A 24,959-nucleotide genomic window follows, 5' to 3' on the forward strand; every position below is an offset into this window, starting at 1 on the left:
GGTACCTTACCCAGAGGGGTATCTTAATGATACCCATTAAACACTACAAGCCTTCTAGTGTGCTGGCTGACTGGCCCAGTCAAGCCTGTTGCCAGCAACGAGTCTCTGGCCCCCTAGAAGGGGAAAGCAGTGCTCTAAGGTCAGAAACAATACCTGCTCTGGAGAGAGGTGTTGTCACCTCCTCCTCCTCCTCCAGGAAGGCTGGTAAATCAGCATATCAAGGCAGGAGGCTTCAAAGACCTCTGCCGTCTTTGATATGCAACCCCAGGCTTCCCCAGGCAGGGGAAATGCAATGCCCTGCCTTGGGCCCCTCTGGTCCTTGGACAGGCGAGACAATTAGCTATACTAGAGGCGTGTTGCACTGCCAGACTGGACACCACCCTAAGGTGAACAGACTGAAGTGAATACGAGATTAGGAATTCCAGCATCTTGTGTGTGATGGAATTAGGAATTCTGGGACAGAGTGATGCCCAATCACTAAAGGAAGTAGTGATCTAGGGGTTGTAGGGACCCCAGGGGTAAGTAGCCCATTGGCTACCACCCCTCACTCCCCTAAATTGAGTATTTAGGGGACCCTCTGATACCAGGAATTCCGATTTTGATGGACCAAAAGGAGTGGACAAGGCAGAGTGCTGTCACAAGAACCAAGGAACGACAAATGACTTTGCGCCAGCCCTTCCAGCCTGACTGCTGCCCCCAACAGTAGTGGAAGAAACATACTTGTCCTACCGCTGTGCAGACTCCAAGAAACCCCAAAGGGCAACCAGTGCTTTGCCAATTGCCTAAGAATCTTCCTCTGAGTAGAGGAACTCCTCCTCTGCAGCCTCAGGCACCATAAAAACCAATGCCTGGTACAACGACCTGCCGCATACAAGAACTGCCAGTGCAGCAGCCTCCCAGGAAGATCGGTGTTGGTTCACTGGCCCCCTTGTGCTAATTCTTCGACATGTGAGGCAGGAATCACATCCCCGTTGTGCTGACTCCTCTGTGCGTGAGGCTGGACCATCCCTGAACCCCATGAGGTTGTTTGCCAGTGATGTCTCTGTAGCTGTGTAAACTGGGCTGCGTAACTGATCCTACACTTGACCCTCTGGGCAGTGAGGGTGAGCTATCCCAGACCTCTTAGGGAGTTAGTCTGGGAGTGCTTGAGCTGTGAGCTCAACAGTTAACCAACAGACCCAATAAAGTGTCCATCCCGTGCCTTTCTTTGCAAGTAAGTAAAGAACTTTAATCACACAGTTGTTTATGTGCATTGAAGTGTGTAGTATTCAGTACAAGTCAGCGGGTCTGAGTGTTATCACTTGTAGGTGCTGCACCTACTCTTCTCCCTCTCTGTTCCCTTCCCAGGCTTTCTCCCCGGATTCGGTCTCCTCCCTGATCCCACCACCATTGAGGTTTTCAGGAGTGGCATTACTCTGGCACAGTTCATTCACCCATAGTTTATATTTCCCTTAGTCTCAAGTTTTAGTCCTTCGCAAGATCGAAGAGTTCCCAGCATCTTTTCATGGCTGCCTTCCACTCCAGCAGCATTCCTGCAGCCTTCCTGGGGGCAGTGCACAACAACATGCGCATTTCTTTTGTGGTTACGGCTTCATGAATGGAGAGGCTCTGCCATGATTGGTACACTCAGTCCCCTGATGATTGGCTGTCCTGAAGAAGACTCAGTCTCCTGACTGGATCATATGTAGTTGTGCTCCCAGGTGGCCCCTTAAAAATCAGCTGTAGTAGCTCATATCTGGGCTGACAGGACAACATATGTAACCCCCCCCCCCCCCCCCCCCCCCCATACTAGTCCCTTCAGAAGCAGCAACTTTGCAAGGACCTTCAACAATGTGGCCGAAGCAGCCTTCACAGGCCTCTTGCGGTCACACAGTTGCATCCCTGACAGGACCTTTGGCAATTACGGGGTTCACAGTTGCAGTCCAAAACTGTAGCAGTCAGGGGTTCTCAGACACCAGGGTCCTCGTGTATTGTTCTCATTTAGTGTCCCTCTTCTAGGTGCCCCACAGCTACCCAAGATGCGCTGGACATTGCTTCTTCCTGGATGGAGTCTTGTCTTTCTGGGCCAGGCAGCTTCCATCCTTTTCTCAGCAGGCAGGCTTCTAGGTGCTTCGGGGAATGCACACGGTTCCTCCAGTACAAGATCCAGACTTCAGGTAATGTCCCCTCACTTATGGGAGACTGGATGTCAAGCACGGCTCTAGCCCTTTTGTACAACTGTCCTCTCTGTACTCTGCGGCACACTCCTGTTCTTGGCCATAGAGGTCTTCAAACTGGAACGCGGTGGGGTGGCTGGGGTCCGAATTTATACTCTACTTAAAGACTGGAGATGTGGATCCACGGTCTCAAACTTTAGGTAGTTTCTTCAAGTATAATTTCCAGGCAGTTCTCCCGGCACATCCTTTATGTAAAAAGATGCTTCACATTGCAAGATGTTTACATACTGGGTGTGAGGTTTCTGAACCTGGCTATTATCAGACTGCCTGGCTGAAGGAGTGACTTGGGAAAGACAAAAAGGCCCACAAAGAAAAGGCTAGACTGAAGACTTCCTCACCTTTCACAATAGAGTCTGCAGCCCTGTCCCGTACTCCTACAATCTGTCAAATTACAGTGTTCAGGAAGACTGATCAGCAGCTCTTTGAGGATCAAAAGGTTTAATAGAAAATCTGAAGGAGCCCACTCTCCACTCCCCTCACTTTGATGTTTAACTCTTCTTCCTTTAGGTGCAGTGCGGTCCTCACCCTCCATCTTGTGCATGGCCAGGCCAGAGGCCTGCAAGATAGATTGCAGTGGCCTTCATCACTCTGGATCACTCACACACACACACACCACGGATGTGCCACACTGGCCACATACCCTGACACATTTTTTATTTTTATTTTATTAAATACTTTATTGTGATATAACAATGACAGGAGGAGCACCAAGTAAATAGTAGACAGCACATTTCCTAGAAGCATTTCAATTGTTTTGACAGTGAAGTTTAAGCCAGATGAGTAGACAAACTTATGTATGGCATGGCAGTACTTGGAGCATGCAAAATTGAACAGGTGTATTTCAACCCCTAACTATCCCCCATGTTAAGGCTACAAGGAAGCAACACACCGTCGCTGCTCCACAGGGGGCATCATCTTGTGTCATTACACTCCTTCCCATTAGAACATACAACACTATGCGGACAAGCCAGAAAACCACTATATCAGGAATGGTATCTTCCTAAGTCATGATTCACTTGGTCGCCCACCACCCGGGGGTCCCCTCCCTCACTACTTTGTCTAGCCCGATACGTAGTACACAGGGCCCAAAGATTCTTAGGTCTGTTGCGTGGGAGCAAAAGATCGCTATAGCATTCCAATTGGGTAGAGCAATATAACGTATCAGAAGCCCACTGTTTTATCGTAGGAAGCGGGCCTCTTGACCAGCAAATAGCCACTCTACGTTTGGCCATCAATAGGCCCATGTCTACCAACCTGCGTATTCCCTTGTGAAGGGGCTTAGAGTAGCCCAGCAGCGCAAGAGCCGAGTCCGGCGTGAGCGCTCTCCCCGTAATCTCTGCAAGTTCCGAAAAAACCCATCCCCAAAACTTAGCTATCCCAGGGCAAAGCCAAGCCAAATGTGCAAAGTTCGCTAATTGCTCACGATATCTCACACATTTCGAGTTCTCTCGCAGACCATACCTGTATAGTCTCTCAGGAGTGTAGTAGACTCTATGGAGCAATTTAAAATGTACCAGGCGGTGCCTGCCATTGACGGATACCCGTTTCGTGCTGAGGCAGCAGCATATCCACATGTCGTCATCTATTTCCTTATTAAGGTCATTCTGCTAGGCCAACCGGGCTTTGGTATAATGATTCTCCCTGTATGACACCGCCTGTTTTATAGAGTTTAGAAACCAGTCCCTGTTGATTCGGAGTTTTAATGATTAGCGTAAGTGCAGCCACTTACGGGAGGTTCAGTCAGATCAGTACCCAGCAGCTGCAGCAGCGCCTGACGCGTCCTGTGAAATTGAAACCTAGTGTGGGTGTATCGCCTTCCAAGCCACCGAATCACACTCCCTCGCAGTGCCACTCACAAATAGGTCCCCTATGGTATTGATCCCTATCGCATTTAGTGCACGCACCGCCGCTTGATCTCTGCATAGTGACAGCCAGTGGCACCACTCCAGGGGTGCCAAAGGCGAATAAAGGATGACACCTGCTTGCATCTTTAGTAGGTGATGCCAGGCATGCGTGGTAGAATTAATCGAGTCAAGGATACAGATTCTACGGTCCGACGGGGCAAACAATAATGTGGGCAACAGACGCGGGGAAGACACCTCACGTTCAATCTGTAGGTGCGGATTATCTGGTGACCTGTGTATCCAAGAATGTGCATGAGCACTCTGCGCTACTCTATAAAGATCAAAGTCCGGTGCGCCCAGTCCTCCCAAGTGATAAGGTAGCGTTAGAGTTTGCCATTTAACTCGCGGCTGCTTACCCGCCCAGGCTAGCCCAACCATCAAAGTTGTACGTTTCTTAAAAAAAACACCAGGGAGGACCATCAAGACATTTGTGAAGAGATACAGAATGCGGGGAAGGACCACCATTTTCATTATGGAAATTCTCCCCAGAAGAGTCAAAGGCAAGCGGATCCAACGATCCACCTAGTCTTCCAGCTTGCCTGCCAGTAACCCATAATTCTCCCGGAACACCACGTCCGAATCGGTGTGTTTTTGTATACCTAGGTAGTGTACTGAATCAGTCGTCCACTGCAGTGGGTAATCAAGATCAAACTGCGTTGTGGAAGACGTTATTGGGAAGACAATGGACTTGGACCAGTTGACCCACAGCCCCAACACCCCACCAAAGTGTACCACCTCCCTCAACACGGATGATAGATGCCTCTCTGGGTCGCGAACATAAAGTAGTGTATTATCAGCGTACGCTGAGACTGAGCTCATTTCCTGGTATACGGATACCTTTCTATGATACTCCTGCAAAGCACAGGCCAAAGGCTCAGCAACCAAAGCATAAAGGATAGCGGGCAGCCCTGCCTCGTGCCATGCGAGATGTGTATCGGGTCAGTCACCAAATCCCCTATTTTTATGCGGGCAGTGGGGGAGCTATAGAGTATACCTAGCAGCTGTAAAAAAAACTTCCCCGACCCCCATTCGCTCCAAAACCAGTCTCATGAAGGGCCATTCAACCGAGTCAAATGCCTTTTCCATGTCCAGAAACGCCGCAACCGCGCGAGTTGAAGCGCGTCGAACACTGTAGTGATGCTGCGTCCCGGGACTAATCCAGCCTGCTCCGGGGCAACCAGTATAGGGACAAGAGGTACAAGACGATTGGCTAGTACCTTAGCAAAGATTTTGGTGTCAACGTTGAGTAGCGAGAGGGGTCGGTATGACGAACACTCCTCAGGCGGCTTACCCGGTTTTAGGATGGTAACTATAATAGCCTCTCTCATCGAGGGCGGCATGGTACCAGACACGCACATATCATCAAATAAAGAAGCCAGGTGTGGCAACAGAAGATCAAGAAACGCTTTATAAAAGGCAACAGTCTGGCCATCTATCCCCGGGGCGCTGCCCGCTCTCATACCAGAGAGAGCAAGAAGTATTTCCTCTTTTTCTATATGCCGCATCAGAAATTCACGATGCGTATTGGTCAGCCAGGGCAATTTGATGTGCGTCAAATAGTCTAAGATTTCTTTCTCCGTACCCGTACTACGTGAATAATATAACGATGAATAGAATTGTCAAAATCTCTCTGCGACCGCAAGGTCCCCAGTTAGCAGGTCCCCCTCCTCAGAGTGCAGCATCGCAACTCCAGAGAGTGGCCGACGGTTTCTCAGCAAATGTGCTAGAACTCCACCTGGTCTCTCACCCTCCCCATAAGTGCAAGCAGTGGCATATTTGCCAAGGTGTTTTATTTCAGCATCTGCAGTATCGTGAAATTCCTCTAATTGAGTCCGAAATTCACGCATCAGCTCTTCATCCGCAAATTGTTACAACCGCGTCTCCAGGCCGGCCAATGAGGCCTCAAGATCTGACAGCCTCTTGCGCAATGCTTTAAGAACTCCTAAATGTTTGGATATCGTGACACCTCGGATATACACCTTGAAGGCTTCCAACACCACCTGTAGGCTGTCTACCGAGCCCACATTTTGGTCAAAATGTGTATCTTGCTTCTGCTAAGTCAGCCTTGAACGCCGCGCCCAGCAAAGAATAAGGGGGGAATCGCCAAGTGAATGGAGGAATTTTCTTAGAGGGAGAAATGATAGCTACTAGGATCGGGGAGTGATCCGTGAGGGTGCGTGCCAGCACCTCGCATGTACGCACCTGAGTATATAGCCATCTAGAGGCCACCCAGTAATCAATGCGCGTGTGCAAATTGTGATATGCCGAGTAATGTGTAAACCCCCCTGCATCTGTCTCCATACATCGCACATGTCAGTGTGCAGCATAGAAGCAGCGAGTGCACGAGCCGAGGCTGTGACGCATCTGACCGACCCTCCAGAGCGGTCACATTCTGGGTTTAAAACTAAGTTGAAATCTCTGCCACATAGTCGATGTTCTCCCTCATAAACCTGCACTCTGTCAAACAGCTCCACATAAAAATACGGACTGTCATAGTTGGGACCATCACATATCTGCCATTGACATCTGTATGCAAGGGCTCAAAAGTGTAAGCCGAACGCGGGCGGACCCCGATGAGTACCCCCGGCCGTGTGTGGTGAATCCCGTCGCATGCGTGTTCCCTTGTAAGCCTCTGCTGCGAAACAGTGGGCTATTAAGAGGGAGGTGCGTCTCCTGTAGCAGTGCAACATCTGTCATGTCTAGTCAGGTAAGCCAGTATTTTACGTACGTTTTGGTGGTCATTGAGACCGCGCATTTTCCATGTAAGAGCGCGCAAAGTTCCCTGTGGGTCCGCTCTATGAGGGGAAGAGCCTTCAGTGCCATACCCTGCCATATTGCCCCTGTCTGTATCAGCCATAAGATTCTGTTGTATGCATAGCCACTGTAGAAATCAGGTGATGTCTCCCATTAACCCTGCCTAACTGAAACCACAGCCAATCAGATCCCCACCCGTTCAGCTCCAGGGAAGTAAGAAGAATCACAAGTCCCCCCCCCCCCCCTCCCCCCGCAGTGTAGCAGCACAAAGAAGGGCGAGCTCCCCCGGGGGCGCAGCTAGCTTGCCCCCAACACTCGCCGCAGACGCCAGAAAACTGGTGGGAAGGGGGCCTCCAAGACACAGGCATGCGCAGAGGTGTCGACATTTCTAGGCGGATCAAGCCAGTCGGGGCGCCGAGCAGCCGCAAGTTCGAGACACCCAGAGCTCCACTGCAGAAGTGCACCGTTCCAACTGTGGACAGTGTAGGAGCGGCAGCAGACCGAGGCCGCTTCTATCTTATCCCGCACTCACAGCAGGACACACAAATCATGCAGGTGGGCAGACCACACTGCAGTGCCGACAGTAGCGCGCCTGTCTACGCAAGGCCGCGCTATAGCAATTCAAAAAGATGGCGGCCAGGTCTCACCCCCCCTGGGCATAAGGAGATCCAATGGGCAGTCGGGGACCTCACAACACGGCTCCACCCGCTCAAAGCCGCGGAAGGGCAGGGAAGGCATGCAGCAGGTCCAAGGAAGCCGCGCCAGCTCCGCCGGGTTCCACGCAGCACTTCAGGGATACGCAGCAGGCACACACTCGCCGCTTCCCGCCGCAGGGCGGTGCGCCCAACAGGGCAGGGCAGCAACAAGCCGAAATAGCAGTTCCCAGCTTCTGACACAGAGCGCCTGGCTGTGTGGCAACTACTTGCAGTGATCTCCGAGAGGTAGGGCAGCGCTCCCAGACACCGCAGGCACAGCACCACAGGCACAGACCTTCCCCTCCGTTGCAGCGTTCAGCCCAAATAGCGCCAGACTCCTCCGATCGTCCAGCAACCCCCACTAGATGCTGCAGCAGTCCAAGTCAGGTCGCAGTGGAGGGAGCACCAACGTCCCCCCCCCCCACGCACCACAAGGACATGATGCTGACGTTTCAGGCACATCATGTGGATAGACCAGTGAATTCTTGGACTCCTGGCTTCATGCATTCTCCTTGTCCCGCATGCCAACTTGCACATGTGGACCTGGCAGTGGAACATCCATTACCAGTGGTGACGGCAATGGGGCTTCTGTCGGACAACATCTGCATCTCAAGAGACCGCCCAGAATCTTCAGTGATGGACGGTGGGCACCCACTTGTCATGCAGGAGGCAGTTCTCCTTACCCCACCCAGAGCTCACAGTGGTAACTGATGCATCATCTCTGGGCTGAGGTCGTCACCTATGAGAGGAAGAGATCAGGGGGTCGGTGGCTGGCAGGGGAATGAAGGCTCTACATCAGTCTTCTGGAGCTTTGAACCATTTGTGTACCTCAAAAAGCTTTTCTCCCATCCAATTGGAAGGCCGGTGCATGTTTTGACAGATGACACAACCTCCTTTTAGTCCTGCTTCAAGCAAGGTGGGATGTTGGGATTTTGTGCCAGGAGCGACTGTGCCTCGAGAGATGGCTAAACATCAGGGAATCCCCTTGGTGTCCCGTCATCTGGCTCGCTGTCTTGAAGCATCTGGATGGCGGTAATACCATTCTCCATAAAATATGATCACATCACCTCCATTCTGAAGGGATTCCATTGGCTCCCCTTGCTGGCCCGCACAATTTATTTTTTATTTTTAAACTTTATTTCAGTTATGAAACCAATATAGGAATAGAACATACACCTTGCTCACATTATCAGTTATACGAATGTTGTAAGTTATACGCATCACTCCCGACAGTTCGATGACCTTTGCAATTATGACAATAACAATGCTACCTTCACACTTGATCTCGTAGTCCATGCATGAGGGCTTGACCCCAGCTTGCCCACGTGGTTCGGCCCTCCGGCTCGCTTTCTCACAGCCAGCATAGCAATCAATGTAAATACAAAAGGAAAAGCTGCAAACACAGAAGGAAAACAATCACCTTGAATATCAATCCTGGCAAGTCTGTAATCCTGACCCAGGTCCATCATCCCACACCCCGCGGTACAATGCCACTCACCGCCTGCGAGCCCGAGGATAGCTTAGCTGTTGCAACATATTCCCTAAATGGACCCCAGATATCCTTGGGTCGGGATGGGGTTGGCATAAGACGGGCGTAGGCCTCCGCGTTTACATTGCAATAGGCTAAACTGTGCAACCAGTCCTGCATTTTGGGAGCAGTCTTCCTACCCCAGTGTATGACCACCTCTCTTTTGGCCAATAATAGGCCTAGTGATGCAAACCGTCTGATTTTTGTCTGGAACTGCACCATGTATCCCAACAGCGCAATTTCCAGGATGGGATTGACGGGTAAGTTGATCATTTTCCCCAGGGTCCTGTGCACGTCAGCCCAGTAAGGTGCAAGTGGGGGCAAGACCAAGCCAAATGTATGAAGTCTGCATAGGGTGCATTGCATTTCAAACATGTGTGGGGCTTAGCGTGGTCTATCGTGTGCGCCTTGGCAGGCGTGAAATAAGCGCGGCGGATTAATTTAAAATGGATCAGCTTGAGTCTGCTGTTAAGGGATATGTTTTTAGTGGCCACACAGCATTTTGACCATTGCTCGTCCGTTATTTGCCCGCCAATATCTGCCTCCCAGGCTTGTCATAGTCTGTCATCAGACACTGGTTTGATGCGCGTGCTAGCTTTTTACATTTTAGAGATGAGGCGTGCTCCATTTGAATTCTCAATCACTAATGTAAGGGGGGGAAGAGTCAGACTCCATGGGGTATGTGGGAAGGGAAGCTCGTAAAGCTGAGCGTACACGTGTCATGATAAAACGGGTCATGAAATTACAGTGATCGTACCGTGGGTCTTCGTCAAGTGAGAATATGTCCCCCAGGCTAAAGCTCTCCTATCTTGGCAATGTCAAGGGTAGCCAGCGTACGCTTCACCAGAGCCTCACCGGTGATTGGGATCCATCTGGCATTCGGTAGGGGAAGGGAGGAAGAATACAAGGTCAATCAATCAATCATTCATTTGTAGAGCGCACTACATACCTGCGAGGGTCTCAAGGCGCTGGGAGGTGGGGCCGGGGGGCTGCTACTGGTCAAACAGCCAGGTCTTGAGTAGCCTCCTGAAGGTCAGCAGGTCTTGGGTCTGTCGTAGGCTCAGTGGGAGGGTGTTCCAGGTCTGGGCGGCAAGGTGGGAGAAGGATCTTCCGCCGGTGGTTGTTCTCTGGATGCGAGGGACGGTGGCGAGTGCGAGGTCGGTGGATGTAGAAGGAAAGTCGTCTGTTGAGGTAGGCTGGACCGGTCTTGTGGAGTTCCTTGTGTACGTGGATGAGGAGCTTGAAGGATATCCTCTTGTTGACGGGGAGCCAGTGCAGGTTTCTCAGGTGGGGAGTGATGTGGCTGTGGCGTGGTACGTCGAGTATCAGTCGTGCAGAGGCGTTTTGGATGCGTTGCAGGCGTTTGATGAGCTTGGTCGGGGCTCCCGCGTAGAGAGCGTTTCCGTAGTCTAGTCTGCTGCTGACGAGGGCCTGGGTGACTGTTCTTCTTGTGTCTGTCGGGATCCACTTGTAGATCTTGCGGAGCATGCGGAGGGTGTTGAAGCAGGAGGAGGAGACGGCGTTGATTTGCTTGTTCATGAAGAGCGTTGACTCGAGGATGACTCCCAGGTTGCGTGCGTAGTCGGGTGTCGGGGCTGCCCCCAGTGCCGTCGGCCAACAGGAGTCGTCCCAGGCTGGAGGGTTGGAGCAGAGGATGAGGACCTCCGTCTTGTCCGTGTTCAGCCGGTGTATTTCCTCAATTTCGCCCATGCCCAGGAGGTGGTAGACACAGTTTGAATGTCACGTGGATCTCGCGGGAAGCACCTCCGAGAGTGTGTCTGGGAGAACAAGATCCGCCTCCAGTCGCAGAAACGGTATTCTCGCGTCTGGGTGAAACCAAGCGTGGGCACTGTGACATTGCGCTACTAAATAATACAATTGGAAGTCTGGGACACTATACCCTCCTCTTTCATACGCTAATGTTAGGATGGACCACCGGATGCGTGGCTGCTTCCCACCCCACACCAGTCTGGTAATATGTGTCGTTAGTGTGCGAAAGAAACAGTCGGTGAGGGGTATGGGGATGTTATTAAAGAAATACAAAAACTTGGGCAGGACAACCATTTTCAGGAATGCCACCCGTCCAGCTAGTGATAGCGGCAGCCTCAGCCATTTATCAATCTGCGCTTCCAAAGTGTGAACAGCTAGCCCATAATTTAAGCATATGATGTGCGTGGTGTCAAGATGGATATGTATCCCAAGGTATTTTACCGAATCGTGACACCATTCAAGGGGGAATTCACACTCCCACGGTGCCGTGCTCGCAGTGAGTGGGAAAATGATGGACTTGTGCCAGTTTTTACCAAGGCCTGAGAATCTGCCAAATCTGAGAATCTCTCTAATTAGGGGTGCTAAGTTAATATGCGGTTCCCGGACATATAAAATAGTATCATCTGCTTAGAGGTAGACAAATAGGGGGCCGGTATTAAACTGTATCCCTCGATGCAGGTGTCGCTCCTGAAAATGCCTTATCAGTGGATCCATAGCCAATATGAACCGAAGCGGAGATAAGGGACAGCCCTGCCGAGTGCCGCGAAATAGTCGAATGGGCCTAGAAAGGGTGCCGTTTAAACGGATTCTCGCCGTGGGATTGCAATAGAGTAAGGCCACCGTATTAATAAAGCCAAATGGCAAACCCATACGTTTCATCACTTCGATAATGAATGGCCATTCAAGGGCGTCGAAGGCCTTCTCGGCATCCAACAGGATTGCAGTTGCTGGGATGTCTGGGTTTATTCTGTGAAGTACCGCAAAAAATGTACGTAGGCGGCCCACACCATCTTTAAACCCTGCTGCATCATTTACAAAGCCATCACGGCCAGCACTATTGCTTATCTTACAGACAAGCTCACCATCTTTGGTTTTCTGGGCACACCCGGAGCCAGGGCACCATCTGGTTGTAGAGTAAGAAGTGTAAAAATGAAAAAACAATACAGCCGACCTTTTCCATCTGTGCACCCAGGATCTGGAAGAGCATCCTCTTATCCATCAGGACCGCTTCAACGGTGCTCCAGTTTATGAAACAGTTGAAGACTTGCCCCTTTAATGAAGACTACATCCCAATGCATTGGCGCCTATGCACAACCCAGCTTCCTCTCCTATTACTGATTGACTTTATGCTGTTGTTTGACCATGTACAGCTCTCCACCACCTTTTGGCTGTTTGCACTGTAGAAAAACCACATACATACAGATATGCATACATGCATACGTACGTACAAGACGCGCTCAGCAGACACAAACTGGCAGATTACGACTGACTTCTTCACACTCTGACCATTTTTTCCCGGAGCGGCATACCTTGGCTGGATCGTTTCTGTATTGCAGAGAGAGTGGCACAGTTAATGCTGTTCTAGCCAAGAGGATCACTGAGGACCACATTCAGTCCGCAGTGAGGCGCAGGGTCCTGTGCATGGCCTTTCCACTGCTACTTTTCTTACATTGAGTTCAGTGGGTACAGTTCAATGTTACTTGTAGTCTTTTGCATTCTTAAATTTACCTGATCAACCTTTGTTCAAGTTACCCATTGCAATGGTATTATTAAAAGGCATGAGACACGTTTCCACTGACGCCTTTCATTAAGCCTCAATGGGACCTTAACTTGCTCCTTACATTCCTGATACGCGTGCCATTAAAACACCTGCATAGCTGTTCTCTACAGCTTTGCACCATCATTGTCAGTAATTTTCCCCTCTCTGCCCGTTTGTGCTTGGAGTTCAGCATCCCTTTCCATGGTGTGGTTCAGATTCTCAGTGTGGGCGGGCTCCAGGCATCTGCTGTCATCTCATTGGCACACATGGAAGCTGAAGGTGGGGATTGTTTAATTCATAGGAAGTTGACATTGCTCCCATTTTCATTGATCACTTGATTACTCCGAATACCCCAGTACTCCTTAGAATGTAGCGTCCATGGAGCTCAATGCACCAACAGTTGAATGTGAAAGAGGTTTTTGTGGACCGCTAGAACTCCACTTCGGCCAGTGCTTTTGGGTTACTAAATAGGCATCCAGGGACACCTTAGTGATCAGAATCTAACCCTTTTCACTCTCTTCAATCACTCGCGCGATATGCTAAGAAAAAGACACTTTAATTAAAAAAAAGCGCACTTATTGCAACTAAGTGCAACCTGTTGCTCAAAGCATCTAAAATAACCACACAGAATTTGATCAAAACAGCACAAATGCACATTGCGAACAATGAGAATAAAATGAACATTTCTAACATGGTTAAAATGCCGTCTGAAAACCCAACACCCTAGAACCTACTTCTATGCACTAAGCTAGGAGAGCATAGAAAGTAGAATAACTTGCAACCTGACTTTCTAATGGAGGCTGAGAGCACCGTCTTACTTGCGCTGTAATTATCAGGAATCAAGGAGGCCGAGTTCCCTGCAAAAGGGAAGCACGTGTTCAGCTTTCAGTAGAAAATGCGATACTGCAGCATCTCTGGCAGGCAGGATCTTCCTCTGGTCTGGCAGTATCCTGCTCACAATACTCTGGCGCTAAGGACCACTCCTGACAGGGGTTCCAGTGGTAGTCCTTTTATACTGTATCTTATCAGAGATTAAATGTTTCAGGGTCACCATAGGAATGTTTGATATCACCAATGAGCATCAAGATGCTAGTTTAAGACGCATTTATTTTTACTATTGTTCTCTGTTTGACCTTGAAATTGAGATAACAAGGCACTGTTTCCATTAGGTGTTTTGTCTGTCTGTATCTAAATGATTTGACGCTTTCGCAGTTTTTTGAAAGATAAGGACAAACAACTGCGTGAAAGGCAGACATGGATTCTGCAAAATTACAGAAAATGGAGTTCGACTATGTGTCTTTATGCCAAGAATAACTTGTTATCTGAAGAATGTACCTCTAATTCCGCCATTGTATTTGTATTGTGAAATGCAAACTATTTCTCCATGGTATCCCAGGCTCCGTGCCTTACATTGCCCCTTGCAGAACAGAGCAGTTGAGACTGTTGTTGATGATGGTCAGAGTGCACCTCGTCCACTCGCACTGTCGCACTCTCTCAGCAGTTTTAATGAAAGGGCCATTAAACCCCTGTTCCAGTGATACAGGTCACAAGGTCTCTGGCCCTACTTGTCCGATCAGCTGCCAATGCCTGTGAGTTATTGCTGGCGTTGTGACAGGAGCCACACTACTACTCTGAGTGAGGTCGCTCTTTGCATGGAACACAACCAGTCCAGCTGAGGATGTTCTCCTGCTGGTGAAATAAACATGGACCTTCTCCAGACATGTTGAGATCAAGTGGGGGGAATGCAGAGCTCGCCAGAGAAATATGAAAAGGACAAGGTTGCACAAGTACTTTAGTCTGTACACAATCCTTCTGAATTATGTTGTGTTGAGAGATCTTGTTAGTTCTCCTGTCTTGCTTTGTGAGTCAGCTGGCCTCATGCTCTTGTTGTGCAGTGGATTGAGGGCCTGTGGGTTTAACTGGTGCATTTGTGTTGAGCAAAATATCATGTTTTGATGACTTAGAATACAATTTTTCATGGTAATACTATAATCATCTGTGGCTTGTGAGAAGGGTTTCTTTCAGTCTTAATGGAAAATGAACCATTCCATGTGTATGTTTGAGTAGCGTATCAGAGTTGGGTGTGGGGGCTGTTGCATCTCTTTAGTCCGTTTGGAAGACCGCTACTAGATTTTTACTTTAGAGTCTGCAGCCAATTCTTAAAAGGACACCTCCGTGGCCGAGTGCTAGGGCGGTGGAGCAGCCTTCCAGACTAGACCAAATATCTCTTAGAAGTTCATGAAGCCTTGAGATGGTCACAAGAACTTTTCTCGGAGTAACACAGTGAACTTGCGAGAAGCCAAGGTGTTTGCGTTGGAACGCTGGTCGATTTTATAGGATTCCTGGTTGATTTGATTGACTTGCTGGTCCAGACAGAGTTCCCAGAGAACCTTTTCCCTGGCAGTTGTTGACGCCTCAGCTTCCGGTGCCGTGTGCTCCGTTTACCATTGGCAGTGGCCAGGAAGTTATGGTTTAAAGTTCTCTGTATGATTCATTGGGCCTTTTACTACCTGGACCCATTATTTTTTCCACAAAAGGTTCAGATTTTAATTCTCTGCTACAGCCTTCATCTATCCGATCAATTTATTTTTAAAGTACTTCTATAATCACGAAAAAACTTGCATGTAGACAGTTCTTGTATTTGATTGCTTATCTATGAAACACTCTTTTGCTCTCCCTGCAAATTATTGCCACTCATTTCAGGTTTAGAAACTGCATGTAACGTGATTTTTTTCCTCAAAGTTTCGAGGCTGATTACCTTTTACTGATGTTTAGTTTTACTGATTGGTCCTCACTTAGCAGAAATCTGCTTTTATTGGCTGACAATTGTGCTCTCTAAGCCCCAAATTAGCATAGTAACCACAAGGTGGTTGAGACTAAAGGTGGTAAGCTATTTGAGCGCCACTGAGCAAGGGGGAGGTGGTGATTGGTTAAGTACGTTTTTGATTTCTGGCATGGTCTCGTTTTCAGTTGAATGGAACCTGTTGGGCGTCTTCTAAAATATCCAATGTTTCCAGTTGTGATACCAGTACATAGGAATCCAAGCAGCCTTTTTATCTTTCGTGTTCTGTCTTACAGCTCCTGTACACGCTGACCCATCTGCGAAGGGTGTGGACGGTGGACCGAGGACCCTTCAGCTGACATACTGACAAGACCTGCCGTAAGTATTCCTTGCGATTCATGGTGTTGAGTTTGTAAAGGTTCGGCGGGATTAGAGTGGCGAGGATGGATTCCACAGTATGGGTTCTCAGATGTTAGTTTTGAACGCATTTACTAGAGTAGATGTGTATGTTCTACCAAGGGGACCCAAACCTGCCCTTTGTCCTGTCAATCCAGTTCTATTTGAGTCCAGAACTTTCACTACTTTGTCTCCCTGTGTTAAATAAAATGTTGGTCTTTCCCTTGATTAAGAAAATAAACGCATAATACTGTAAATGTTCAACAAAGACGTTGTACTTCGCTCCGATTTACTGGCAGGAAACGGACACCGATGACGATAGTAGAAAGATCATCCCGTGTCTGGCAGGAGAACTGTTTGTCTGTACCACTCCTCCCAAGACAAGTCCTTTCTTCAAATCACAAGTTCCCACCACCTATTCCAACTACTGCCTTTACTATCTGAACAATCACTTTGTCTCATAGTATTTTCCTTGTTTCCTTTGTTAAAGTTTAACAACATGTCTTTGTCACATCCACAGTTGTCTTCTTACTCAATCACCTGCTCTGCTAGTGTTACTTGGAGTGTAAGCAATATGCCCTTGTCATGTCTGTATTTTCCTTCCTACTCTGATCTGCCCTGCTAATGTTAATTCGATCAGAGTGTTCGAGGCATGTGGGCTGCTGAATTCATATCTGTGCATAGATCGCCGCCTAGTGTTGGGTCCGGATGATTGCACGTTGTTGTCCTGGAAGAGTCTTCGAAGTATCCTGGGATAGGTGACTCCTCCCCTGGACTATAGTGCGCATGGGCATCCTCTCCATCCTCAGATTGTTTTTTTCCGCCATTGGGTTCGGATGTGCTTATCTTGACTCAAGTTAGGAAAAACTTTTTCTAGGCCAAAAGGCCTTTAGTTCGCGTCGGTACTGTTCCCGATCGGTATCGATAGTATCTTGTTAGTTTACTAACTTCCAGAACCAACTTTTTCGCTTCCTACCCGACCATCGACCAGTCATCGACGATGGAATCGAGGACACCATTCAAGCGGTGTCCGGTATGTAATGCGAAATATCCCCACATCGACGTCCATCCGGTGTGCAACAAATGCCTTTCACCGGATCACGACGAATCTACATGTATGGCCTGTGCCCGATTCCGATCCAAGAAGAAGCCTCTTTCGCAGAGACGAAGACGACACCGAGGTAGGAGGCTACAATGAGGCCTTAGGGGCCGAAGAGAGTAGCTCCGATGACGAGCAAGGCCTACCCGTACAGACTGAGGACATCCCAGTGCGCCAGTCTATGGCTCCGGTCGAGGGATCGCCTTCGGGCCTTACCCAAGACCTATCCCGCAGTTCTTCGGCCCCGCCCTCTGGCCCGGCCTCGGACATTCAGCGGCAGCCAGTTATACCCAAACCGGCTGGTTTCCCTTCTTCGAAACCGAAAGCTGTATTGGTTCAACTGAAACCGAAACCGAAAGTAACGCTGGTCGGATCGAGGCCCACCACACCTCCGACGCCAGCAAAACCCATCGGCACCGAGCGCACCAAACGAGACTTCGGTGCCGAGCTTGCAACGGCCGACGTTGGCGTCGACATACGGAAGAAGACCTTCGGTGCCACCAAACCTACTCGGCTCCCGGCACCGACGCAATCGACTCCGACCCCAAAGGTCAAACTGCCTGCTGCGTCTCACACCGCTTCGACAGCACCACCAAAGGCACACTCATCGAAGACGTCGACGGCCATTACCGCCCCTCGACTCGATGACTCACCGGCGCCGAAAAAGTCCGCGCCCGCTTCTACGGAACCGGTCGGCGCAAAGGAATCGATGGCGCTCCAGGTGCGGCCCGTTGCTGCGCAACGCACCAAACACAAAACAGTCCTCCAGGACACATCGGGCTCCGAGCCAATAAAAGCTCCAACAGCCTCTTCGGCACCGGCCAACATTACTTTTGGCCTGCCGCCATCCACGGCCCCGAAACTGTTCCACATCAGGACACGGGTCACCCACACCACAATCATGCCTGCCAAACGTTCTCCTGCGGAGACGTCTCCGTCACATATCATCGACGCCGACACCGGCAGGATGCTGCTCCACAAAAGGAGAATAACTTCAGAGCCAGCTTTGGACTCCTTCCGGATCCCACTTAAAAGAAAGCTGCCAGTGGTTTCGGAACCGGTTCTTTACGAACCTCTCCATTCCCCCTTCCAGGATCCACTGTCCTTCTCTCCCACACACTCCGACACAGATGTTTTGGAGTACTACATGGGTGACCACGTCCCCTACCCCGGAGAGATGGACCCTCAAGGCCAACAGGACCCTGATCAAGCTTGGGATGACCCTGTCGACTCCGGTGCACCTATAGATGCACAGGACCCGCAACTCTATGGAGCAAAAACATCTCCCACAGAGGACACTGCCGCGTTCAACGCCTTAATTGAACGTGCTGCAGCCAATCATGGGGTGCAACTTCACTCTGACACCGTAGAGGACGACTTTCTCATGGACACTTTCGCATCCTCAGAAAGGAACATTAAAACCCTACCTGTGTTAAAGGGTGTCCTCAAACCAGCAAAGGACATCTTCAAGGAACCCACCAGGGCAAGAGTAATAAACCCCAGGATCGACAAAAAATACAGATCGGCGCCTGGGGACCCCACCTACATTAGAGGCCAGTTACCTCTGGATTCAATTGTAGTTGCGAATGCTCGCAAGAGGGCACACTCGCAAACAGGTGATGCTCCTCCCCCGGACAAAGAGTCCAAGGTGCTAGAGACCTCCGGCAAACGGGTTGCCGCACAGGCGGCTAACATATGGCGTATTGCCAATACTCAGGCGCTCCTCGCTCGCTACGATAGAGCACACTACGACACATTAGAACAACTACTCCAACATCTTCCTGACCAATACAAAGAAGGTGCAGAGATCCTCATCAGGGAGGGACAGCTCCTCACAAATGCATCCATTAAGTGTGCACTGGATGCTGCGGATACAGCTGCCAGAGCCATAAACACTAGCGTCATGTTGAGACGACATGCCTGGTTGCGAATCTCCGGATTCAAACCTGAGGTACAAAATAACATCCTCAACCAACCTGTCAACCCCGACTACTTATTCGGGCCGGAGGTTGACACCACCCTAGAGAAAATAAAAAAAGACACGGACACTGCAAAGTCCATGGGGGCTTTACAAACGCAGTCCTTTCGGAGCGGCTCCTTTCATCGCCCCGGAAATAGAGGAGCAGGTAGAGGACAGGGGTCACAGCAAACATACAGCAAAGGCAACACACAGAGCACCTACGACAAAAACACACAGATATCGTGGCTCCAGCACAAAGGGCAGAGGACGCGGCTACGGTAACACCAGGTCCTCCCCCAAGAACAAGCAGTGACGCCCTCTCCCTTCCTCCCGACCACATAACACCTGTCGGGGGAAGGCTACAAAGGTTCCTGTCCACGTGGAACTCCATCACCACGGACAGGTGGGTCAAAGATATTGTCCAATACGGTTACTGCCTAGAATTAACCTCAACTCCACCCACAATACCTCCAAAAAACCGTCCTATGTCCTCAGAGCACTTAACGCTCTTACAGCAGGAGGTGCAAAGTATGCTACTAAAAGGTGCAATAGAGGTCGTACCCGTCCACGAGCAAGGTACGGCGGTGTACTCCCTGTACTTTTTGATACCAAAAAAGGACGGGTCGCTCAGACCTATATTAGACCTGAGACCCCTGAACCGGTACATTCTCTCCGAGCATTTTCACATGCTCACTTTACAGCAAGTCCTCCCGCTGCTCAAGCAGGGAGACTTCCTGGCCACACTGGACCTCAAAGATGCGTATTTCCACATACCCATTCACCCCTCACACAAAAAATACCTCAGGTTCACTGTTCAGGGGCAGCACTACCAGTTCAAAGTCCTTCCCTTCGGCGTGACAACAGCACCCAGGGTTTTCACAAAGTGCCTAGCTACTGTAGCGGCACATCTGCGGAGGCAGCACATACACGTCTACCCTTACCTGGACGACTGGCTCATTCAAGCAAAGTCAGCCCAACAATGTGCCAGCCACATATCCCGCACCATTCACCTCCTTCACAGTTTGGGGTTCTCACTAAATTACCCAAAGTCCCATCTCCAGCCCGCACACGTACAACAGTACCTAGGTGCGACCATAGACACTCTGGCGGCCACAGCTCAGCCAAATTTAGTGAGAATCAACAGCATACAGATGCTGATTTCCAAGTTCAAACCACAACACTCCCTGCCCGCGCGAGTGTTCATGCAGTTGATAGGCATGATGGCCTCCTGCATTTTCGTAGTCCCACACGCGAGACTACATATGCGCCCGCTCCAGGAGTGCTTAGCACGTCAGTGGAATCAGGCTCAAGGACAGTTGAAAGACCTAGTGTTGGTGAGCGGTCGGGCATACAACTCTCTGCATTGGTGGAATCCACAAAACCTTTGCAAGGGCCGACCGTTCCAAGAGCCTGTTCCACAAATAATACTGACAGCGGACGCGTCTCTCCAGGGATGGGGAGCTCATGTACTCAGTTACACAGTGCAGGGACTATGGACAATACAACAAAAGAAGATGCACATCAACCTTCTAGAACTGATGGCAATCTTCCTAGCAATGAAAGCATTCAAAGTACACTTGTGCAACAAAGTCGTGTTGATCCGGACGGACAACATGACCGCCATGTACTACATACAAAAGCAGGGAGGAACACACTCTCCACAGTTGTCTCATCTGGCTCAGAGCATGTGGAAGTGGGCCATTCAGAGGAACATGTTCCTCATGGCGGAACACCTCCCCGGCAAGGACAACCAGATGGCGGATCTGCTCAGCAGACACAGCCACCAGATGCACGAGTGGGAGCTACATCCATCAATACTCCAACCGTACCTCCGGCAGTGGGGTCATCCAGACATAGACCTATTCGCCACAAGCGAAAACGCAAAATGCCAAAGCTTTGCCGCCAGGTTCCCACATCCGCAGTCGCAGGGCAATGCGATATGGATGAACTGGTCCGGCAGATTTGCGTACGCTTTTCCCCCAGCACCACTAATACCGCTGGTGGCACGCAAACTCAGACAACACTCTCTGACACTCATCCTGGTTGCTCCAACGTGGGCACGCCAGCCGTGGTACACCACCTTTCTCGAACTCTCCGTGGTGCCGCATCAACGGCTGCGTGTCAAACCCGAGCATTTGACGCAGAACCATGGAGAGGTTCAGCACCCAGATCCGCAACAGCTGAACCTGGCAATCTGGCTCCTGAAGTCCTAGAGTTTGGCTACCTCAACCTGCCACCTGACTGTATGGACATCATTAAGGAGGCCAGGAGACCCACTACCAGAGCTTGCTATGCAGCCAAATGGAAGAGGTTCGTCATTTATTGCAATAATAATGACATCAACCCGCTAGACGCATCCATCCAAAACATTATTTGTTACCTGTTACACCTCTACCGATGCAATCTGGCGTACACCTCTATACGTGTCCATTTGACCGCAATATCAGCCTATCTACAGACCAGGCAGCACCTCTCTATTCAGAGTGCCTGCCATCAAAGCATTCTTGGAAGGACTCAAACGAGTCATTCCTCCAAGCCACCCACCGGCTCCGATGTGGAACCTCAATTTGGTCCTCACACGCCTGATGGGTCCACCCTTTGAACCTCTACACTCATGCGAGATTCAATTCCTTACCTGGAAAGTAGCTTTCCTAGTAGCGATCACTTCTTTAAGAAGAGTTAGTGAACTCCAGGCACTAACCGTCCAAGAGCCATTTATTCAAGTTCACGCCAACAGGGTCGTACTACGTACCAACCCCAAGTTCATGCCCAAGGTGGTATCGCAGTTCCACATGAATCAGACTATTGAACTGCCGGTTTTCTTTCAAAACCCACAGACTGTCGCTGAAAGGGCACTCCATACCCTAGATGTAAAGAGGGCCCTCATGTATTATATCGACAGGACCAAACCCTTTAGGAAAACACAACAACTTTTCGTTGCCTTTGCCCCACACCACAAAGGTAACGCTATCTCCAAAGCAGGTATAGCCAGATGGATCGCTAAATGTATTCAAATTTGCTATCAAAAGGCTAAACGCACTTTAACGATTCCCCCACGAGCCCACTCAACACGTAAGTTAGTGGCCTCCATGGCTTTCCTAGGAAACATTCCTTTGCATGATATATGTAGAGCAGCCACCTGGTCCACTACACATACATTTACCAAACACTATTGTGTAGATGTACAATCAAAACAGCAGGCAGCTGTAGGACAGGCTGTTCTCAAAACTCTTTTTCAGACCGCTGCAGCTGGCACTGGTAGCCGCCGCTAATAGAGGGCACTGCTATATATTCTATGCACAGATATGAATTCAGCAGCCCACATGCCTCCAACTGAATATGCTACTTACCAGTATGCATCTGTTCTTGGCATGTAGGGCTGCTGACATTCATATCGCCCTCCCTCCTCCCCGGCGCCTGTAGCAGCTGCAGCTCTCAGAATTACTGTAAGCATGGTCATCACTTTCTGTATCTACTCCATCACTGCCACAATGGCGAAAAACAATCTGAGGATGGAGAGGATGCCCATGCGCACTGTAGTCCAGGGGAGGAGTCACCTATCCCAGGATACTTCGAAGACTCTTCCAGGACAACAACGTGCAATCATCCGGACCCAACACTAGGCGGCGATCTATGCACAGATATGAATGTCAGCAGCCCTACATGCCAAGAACAGATGCATACTGGTAAGTAGCATATTCATTACGCAGCATGTTCTTGTCATGTACACAATCCTCCCCTACTTGCCCAAATCCACTATTAAATAGGATTTTTTTACTAAGCTGTGACTTAGTCTCCATTACCTTGTTCATTTGTAAATGTAATTCACTATACACTGTTATAGTATTGTTTCTGTTCGAGGCATGTGGGCTGCTGAATTCATATCTGTGCATAGATCGCAGCCTAGTGTTGGGTCCGGATGATTGCACATTGTTGTCCTGGAAGAGTCTTCGAAGTATCATGAGATAGGTGGCTCCTCCCCTGGACTACAGTGCGCATGGGCATCCTCTCCATCCTTAGATTGTTTTTTTCCGCCATTGGGTTCGGATGTGCTTATCTTAGCTCAAGTTAGGAAAATTCAGTTTCAGGCCAAAAGGCCTGTAGTTCTCGTCGGTACTGTTCCTGTTCGGTATCGATTAATTTCTTTAGTGCTTTAGCACCTTCAAGATTTTCGGATCCGCTTGGTCCGAACATCGAACTTCGATCGACGATGGAATCGAGGACCCCATTCAAACGGTGTCCTTTATGCCACGCGAAATATCCACACATCGACGTCCACCCGGTATGCAACAAATGCCTCTCACCGGATCATGATGAGTCGAAATGTATGGCCTGTGCCCGATTCCGTTCGAAGAAGACTCTCCGGAATCGACGGGCGGCGAGATTGGAGGCGCAGCAATCGGCGCCTGCCCCGGCCAACATCTTTAGCACCGAAGACGAGGACGCCGAGAGCATGGAAGACGTAGACTCCAGCCCCGATTCCGAACACAACTCCCGATCGGAGGACGACGATGAGGTGATCTTTCAAAGAGAAGAAGTCGTCGAAGAGGTAGGAGACTACGATGAGGCGTTTGCGGCCGAGGAAGATAGCTCCAGCGAAGAGCTAGGCCAAGCCGTCGATACGGAGGCCGAAAACATATGCCGTCATAAGGCTCAGGTCGAGGGATCGCCTTCGGGCCTTACCCCAGATCAATCTCACGGTTCTTCGGCCCCACCTTTAGGCCCGGCCTCGAACATTTCGCAAGAGCCATTATTATCGAAGACGACTGGATTCCCTTTAGCGAAACCGAAACCATCCATCGCATCAGTTCCATCGAAACCGAAAGTGAAACTGGTTGTGATCAGCTCGAAGGCCTCGCAGCCCTCCACTCCTTCGACGCCAGCAAAGGTTATCAGCTCCGACCGCGCAAAAAGGGATTTCGGTGCCGAGCTCACCGCAGCGGATACCGGTGCCGAGTCAAAGAAGAAGGCCCTCGGTCCCCACAAGGCGCCTCGGCCTCTGGCACCGAAGACATCGGCACCAACCACCAAAGTCAAAGTGGCCACCCCGTCTGCGTCGACGTCGAAGACGGCTGCGCCTGACAAGTCATCGACTCCCAACGAGCGTCGATACCTCTCTTCGGATCGATGACCCCATGGCTGCAAAGAAGTCGAGTGCAGCTTCGACACCTACCTCCAAGGTGCCGACCGGCTCCAAACAGCCATCTGCGTTCACCGTGCAACAGGTCTCGGCATCGTTGCAACGCATCAAAGAACGGGCAGCCCTCCACTCTACGTCGAGTCCCGACACGCACAAGGCTTCAAAAGTACCCTCTGCGCCGACCAACATCACGTTTGGGTTGCCGCCGCCCAAGGCGCCGAAAATTTTCGAGATTAGGACACGTGTCCGCCAGACACAGTCCCCATCCACTGGACACACAGATTTCGATCCTTCACAGCCACAATTTATCGACGCCAACACTGGTAGGTTGATGCTCCGCAAGCGGAAAATCACGCCAGAGAGTGGATTGGACTCATACAAAATCCCTCTCAAACACAAATTGCCGGCAGGGTCAGAGCCAGTGCTTCACGAACACTTTCAACCCTTCCATCAGGATCTACCGTCCTTTTCTCCTACGCCTTCAGAGGCAGACGCAGTAGAGGACTATGTAGGGGATGATACCACCTACCCTGGGGATGTCGATCCTGATGATCACCTGCAAGACCCAGATCAGGCATGGGATGACCCCACAGACCAGGGTACCGCACCAGATACCCATGACACGCAGCTTTATAACATAAAGACATCTCCCACAGAGGACACTGCTGCCTTTAATGCCCTCATAGAACGGGCTGCTGCCAATCATGGAGTAGAACTCCATTCGGACACTGTCGAAGAGGACTTCTTGGTGGACACTTTCGCCTCTTCTGAAAGAACTGTCAAAACTCTGCCCATGTTAAAAGGAGTTCTCAAACCTGCAGAGGACATTTTTAAAGAAACAACAAGGGCACGGTTGCTAAACCCCAGGATTGAAAAAAAATACAAGCCTGCACCCGGAGACCCTATGTACATTAGGGGTCAGTTACCTTTGGACTCCATGGTGGTTGCTAATGCTC

General features: G+C 50.1%; 1 protein-coding gene across 2 annotated transcripts in view; it reads left to right on the forward strand.

Annotated features, from left to right (window-relative positions):
* The window catches only part of LOC146782995 (polyamine-transporting ATPase 13A3-like), a 374,238-nt gene that overhangs the window by 54,760 nt on the left and 294,519 nt on the right, over nucleotides 1–24,959 (forward strand). For both annotated transcript variants that reach the window (XM_085638060.1, XM_085638059.1), the window contains exon 2: nucleotides 15,705–15,786. The gene's annotated coding sequence lies outside the window, so the exon portion shown is untranslated. The remainder of the gene's footprint in view (nucleotides 1–15,704; nucleotides 15,787–24,959) is intronic.

The sequence above is a fragment of the Triturus cristatus genome, chromosome 12, assembly GCF_964204655.1.
Source record: "Triturus cristatus chromosome 12, aTriCri1.1, whole genome shotgun sequence".
NCBI classification, from domain to species: Eukaryota; Metazoa; Chordata; class Amphibia; order Caudata; family Salamandridae; genus Triturus; species Triturus cristatus.